At 39.7% G+C, this 6,000-nt stretch overlaps 1 pseudogene; it reads left to right on the top strand.

Annotated features, from left to right (window-relative positions):
* Positions 1–292: 292 nt before the first annotated feature.
* Positions 293–6,000, top strand: part of LOC100624092 (mitochondrial coenzyme A transporter SLC25A16 pseudogene) — a 29,027-nt pseudogene continuing 23,319 nt past the window's right edge.

The following is a 6,000-nucleotide window of genomic DNA, read 5'->3' as shown; positions in this document are numbered from 1 at the left end:
TTTCCTTTCCAATTTGGGTGACTTATTTCTCTTTCTTGCCTATTTTCTATAGCTAGCTAGGATTTCCAGTATTGTAAGTTGAATAAAACTGGCAAGAGTTGGCATTCTTGTTCTTAATAGTAAACAGCTATAAGGCTTTCCTTTAAAATTGAGTATGATGCTAGCTGTAAGCATATCATATATGACCTCTATTATGTTGAAGCATAGTCTTTCTATACCTACTTTGAGAGTTTTTATAAATATATGTTGAATTTTGTCAAAAGCTTTTTATGCATCTATTGAGATGGCCACAATGATTTTTGTCCTTTACTTTGTTAATGTGGTATATCACATTGATGAGAATATAAGCTTCCTTCTGGAACATAGAGGTGAGCTAGCTGTAATGAGGCAGCAGGCAAGCACAAGGGTAGTGTCCCCTGGCCTACATTCCCTGAAAGCACCTCTGTAATCTCTAGACGTGTGCCAAACCTGAAGTCTGCCCCTCAGGTGAAAGCTCCAGAGCAAGCAAATAGGCCTCTTTCACAGAAAGACGGAGAGTGTGTTTCTGTCTGTGCAGTGCTCTGGGGCTGGGAGCCTGACAAGAATGTTCTCCAATTGTTATGGTTTGTGGGCCTCAGGAATACTAGCTCCCCTGAGCACCAGGCATGCATAAGAGCTGCCCTCCAGGAAACACCGGTACTATGGATTGTGGCAGGGGGAAGAGTGGAATGCTTAGTGCCCACCCTCCGAGGTTTCTGGAAATGTTTACCCTTAGTCCTTAGATGACCATATTACAGATGAGTTTCTAAGGAAGCTGCTTATCATCAGAAGACTGTAAACTAGATATTGCCTGATTTGTGAAGTGGTCACTGTAGCCACTGGCTATAGAGCCAAGATGTGTCTGTCATAATCCAGTAAAATTGTTTTTGATGGGTATTGAGAGTACACAGGGCATCTTAACACCTCCAGAGCTAAGCTAGCTAGCAAAACAAGCAAATTCAGCAAGAGCTTATAAATTTAGAGCTTTATAAATTACATAAAAATACATTTCTGAAGGGCTATATAAGGAGCCACACCAACATTACTTTCCCTATCTTGCCAAGACCTTTCTGTTAACCTCTAGTAGTTTTGAATTTTGTTAGCAGAGGAAATCCATTACAAGGTGAAAATTTTCAATGAGCTTTGTAATTACTAACTTGAGTGCCTTTTCAATTCAGATGGAAATTATAAGCTAATAGTTTGTCACTACTTTTCTTTGTATTTTTCCCAGTCTTCGTTTCCTGTAAGCTGGTTTAGTTTCCATTTTGAGGAATTAAATATTTCATGAAAAAGATAGAAGAGTTCCTATAGAGTAATAATAATAAAACGACCAATGAATCCAGTGGAAAAAAATCAACAAAGTGTATGTACTGAGAGTAATCCAGTAGAAAAACTGGGCAATGTATATGAACATACAATTCACAAAAAACAAAAGGCAATGGCTCTTAAATACTTAAGATTATCCTCCTCGCTTATAAGATAAATGCAAATGAAAACTACATGGAGCTCCTTTCCTTGAAGACAAAATATGGGGCCGAGGAAGTGATGGGAACAAGAAGATGGGGCTGGAGAGCTGGCATGGAGCCAAGAAGGTGCTCGGCATGATCGGAAGATTAGCTAATACAAACAGACTGTAAATCCTTTCTCTGGCTCTCATTATTGCTCAAACATGGAAAGGGAGAAGGTTAGAAATAATCCTTAGGTGTTGAATTGGAGTAGTTAAAGGTTCCAGTGTGAACTCATGTCTTTTAGAGTATATAAATTGATTAAGCTGTGTGTGTATATGCGTCTCTGTTTCTTGTAAGAACCTAGAATCAAGATTATCGTAGTAGCAATGAGTATGCTAAAGTTCCAGATCTTGGTTTCTGAATATCATCCTCAAAAGGTACTGACTTCCAATTATAAGATAAGTAAGTCTCGGGCATATAATGTCCAGCATGATGACTATAGCTAACAATACTGTACTGTATATTTGAAAGTCGCTACAAGTGGGTCATAAAAATTCTCATCACACACACAAAAATTGTAACTGTGAGGTGATATTAACTAAACTTAAACGGTGGTAATTATTTTGCAATGTACATATATGAACTTACTATATTATACATCTAAAACTAATATTTTAATTATATCTCAATCAAAATTAAATGCCATCATTCACTCAAGAGAGAGGTTAGCAAACAGCAGGCCAGTCTGGCCCACTGCCTGGTTTTATAAAGTTTTATTGGCCATAAACCATGCCCATTCAATCATATATTATCTATGGCTGCTTTTACACTCTAGCAGCAGAGTTAAGTAGTCATGACACAGCTCCCAGGCGCACAAAGCCTAAAATATTTACTATCCAGCCCTTTCCAGAAAATGCTTGCTGATCAGACTTAAAGAAACCAGGAATTCTTGAAGAAATGGGTAATTTCAGGGCTAAATCAGAGAAAGTTCAAGATGAGCCTGGGATGTCTTGTACCAGAAAGAAGATGCTCAAAGGACACAGAATCTAGCTTATGGTGGCTCCCATTGGCCAAATATGGGACAATATGAGCATCAAAATAAAGAAGGACAGAGGGACCTCAAGATGGTGGAATAAAAGGATGTGGAGCTCACCTCTTCACACAAATACATCAAAAATTACATGTACATGTAGAATTATCCTCACTGAAAACTAGCAGGATGACTTCTATACAAAGTCATAAGAAATATTCACTTGTAATCAGGTAGTATAGTAGGAAGAGAATCATGTCAGCATCTGTGCCACTGACAGGGGCTTAAGAGGAAAAAGGCAATGGCACAGGTGAACACTCACCTTGGAGAGTGAGCGGGTCAAGCCACAGACTCAGCAGTTCAGTCCTGGGGTCCTTCATAGAGGAGACAAGCCCCCTTGGCTGCTGAGAGAAATGTTGGAACAGAAAGAAAAACTGGAGAAAACTAGATTCCATTCAGAGATCTGCCCTAGCAGCAGCTACCTTGCTATACTCCCCAGTGCAAGCTGAGTGAACACCCCGGACCTGCTTGCTCAACACCACAGCCTAACACTAAATCTGGGGTGGCCACAACAGAGGAAAAGACATGACCAGAGGCTGCATCTGAATGGAGCCACAGACAGCCCAGGCAGGGCATCAGACTTTCATGAGCATACAGCCCCACTGGCTTCAGCTATAGCCTCCTTTGGAGAAAAGGACCCAGCATGAAAGGAAAAAACACAAACTTGAACAGAGTCAGCTTCAGCCTATCTCTCAGGGATTCCACTCCAGCAACTTTGGAGCAGACCTTTCCCATCATAGGGCCACAACTGCCACTGAGAAGAAAGGAAGTCACACCTCACACCCTGCATAGGCTCCAGCTCCTCCATCACCACCTACACCCCCTACCAAGGTAAAGGCTGCCGGCATACCCCAAAGAAAGACATGACTAATGTCCACATCAAGTCCAGCCCTCCCACCAAAGGCACTGTATATGCTCAGTCTACATAGGGGTACTCCCACATAGGAACACCCCCTCAAGACCATAGTAGGTAACTGTGTCACTTAAATTCATAGCAAAAGAAAATTAGATAAAATAAAAAGGCAGAGGAACTACTCCCAATTGAAAGAGAAAAGCCTTGGGAAAAAAATAGTGAAAGAGATAGAGTACTTACGAATGCAAAATAGTAATAAAACTGATAACCGAGTTAAGAAAGATAATTGATCTAATCACTGATCATTTTAATAAGGAACTATAAAATAAAAAGACCTAATCAAAAATAGGTAATTCAATAACTGGGGTTAAAAAGGACTCTAGAAGCAATAATAGAAGACTAAATGACACAGAAGAATGGGTAAGTGATCTGAAGACAGAATAATAGAAATCACTCAATCAGAATGGCAGATAGAAAGCAAAATTTTTTTAAAAAAAAAAAAAGGGAGTTCCCATCGTGGCACAGTGAAAACGAATCCAACTAGGAACCATGAGGCTGTGGGTTTGATCCCTGGACTTGCTCAGTGGGTTAAGGATCTGGCATTGCCATGAGCTGTGGTGTAGTTTGCAGATGTGGCTCAGATCTGACATTATAGTGGCTGTGGCATAGGCTGGCAGCTGTAGTTCCAATTAGACCCCTAGCCTGGGAATCTCCATATGCCACAGGTGCAGCCCTAAAAAGCAAATAAATAAATAATAACAAAAAAGAAAGAAGCATACAAGATCTGTGGTATAAAATAAAACATGCCATAATTTGCATTATAAGGATTCCAGAAGAAGAGAGAAGAGGATCAAAAATGTATTCTAAGGAATTATGGCTTAAAACTTGCCAAACCTAAAGAAGGAAACAGATATTCAAGCAAAGGAATCACAGAAGGTCTCAAACAAGATGAACCCAAACAGACCCACAGCAAGACATACCATAATTAAAATGGCAAAGTTAAGATAAATAGAGGATTTCAAAGGCAACAAGAGTCATCTACAAGGGAACTCCCACAGGTTATCAGATGATTTCTCTGCAGAAACTTTGCAGGCCATGAGGGGGTGACATGACATATTCAAAGTCCTACAAGGGAAAAACCTACAAGCTAGGAGTACTCTACTCAGCAATATTATCATTGAGAATATAAGGAGAGATAAAGAACTTCTCAGACAAGCAAAAACTCAAAGAATTCACCAATAGTAAGGCCACTGTAAAAGAATTGCTGAAGACTCATCTTTAAATGGGAAAGGATATATAGGAAGGGGAAAATCCCTGTAAGAAAAGCAAATATATAGCAAGGATTCAAGATTAAATAAGCCACTATATAGATTAAAAGAAAAAAATCTATAAAAGCAACTATAATCACAATAAAGTGTAAAAGGATAAATATAAATGTGAAAAATATGACAGAAACAAAAAATTAGGGGGAGAAGAGTAAAAATGTAGATTTTTAGAATGTGTTTAAATTTGAATGACTATCAAAGTAAGTATAATTACAGGTCACATATGAACCCCATGGTAACCACAAATCAAAAACCTACAGTAGGAGTTCCCTGGTGGCTCAACAGCTTAAGGATCTGGCATAGTATTCACTGTGGCAAGGGTTAAATCTTGGCCCTGGAATTTTTGCATGCTGTGGGCATGGGGCAAAAAAAAAGTAGATAGATAAAAATAAAAAATAAGGGCACCCAAGCATACTACGAAAGAAAATCATTAAGCCACAATGGGAGAAGCAAAAAAGAAGAAATGAACAAAGAAGAACTACAAAAAGACCTGGAAAACAAGTAATAAAATGGCAATAAAAACATACCTATCAGTAATTATTTTAAATCTCGATGGACTAAATGCTTTGATCCAAAGACATAGGACAGCTAACAGGATTAAAAACAAAACCCTTCAATATGCTATCTACAAGAGACTTGCTTCAGAATGAAAGACACACAGAATGAAATGGAAGAAGATAGAAAAAGATTTCATGCAAATGGAAACAAGAAAGTAGGGATAGCAGTACTCACATCAAACAAAGTAGACTTTAAAACAAAGGCTATAGGAGTTTCCATTGTGGCTCAGTGGTTAACGAATCCGACTAGGAACCATGAGGTTGCAGGTTTGATCCCTGGCCTTGCTCAGTGGGTTAAGGATCTGGTGTTGCCATGAGCTGTGGTGTAGGTCGCTGACATGGCTCAGATCCTGTGTTGCTGTGGTTCTGGCATAGGCCAGCAGCCACAGTTCTGATTAGACCCCTGGCCTGGGAACATCCATATTCTGCAGGTGTGGCTCTAGAAAAGATTTTTAAAAAAAGGGCTATAAAGAAAAAGAAGGGAGGGAGAGGACAAGATGGCGGAGGAGTAGGAAGACACGCTCGCCCTCTCCCACAAACACAACAAAAAAAGCACATCTACAGAATAAATGACTCGCACAGAACAGCAACCAATCGCTGGCAGAGGAACCTAAACTCCAATAACGGCAAGAAATTCGTGACATTATTGGGCAGAACAGGAGAAAAGAGGAGAGTGAGAGAAGGCGAATCCGAGCGAGACGGGGGCTCC

The sequence above is a fragment of the Sus scrofa genome, chromosome 8, assembly GCF_054392235.1.
Source record: "Sus scrofa isolate SSC_HxYL_T2T_F1_AM1 chromosome 8, Sscrofa_HxYL_maternal_Yorkshire_Landrace_v2.0, whole genome shotgun sequence".
NCBI classification, from domain to species: Eukaryota; Metazoa; Chordata; class Mammalia; order Artiodactyla; family Suidae; genus Sus; species Sus scrofa.
Note: the sequence above shows the minus strand (reverse complement) of the source record. Positions and strands in the feature narration are given on the sequence as shown.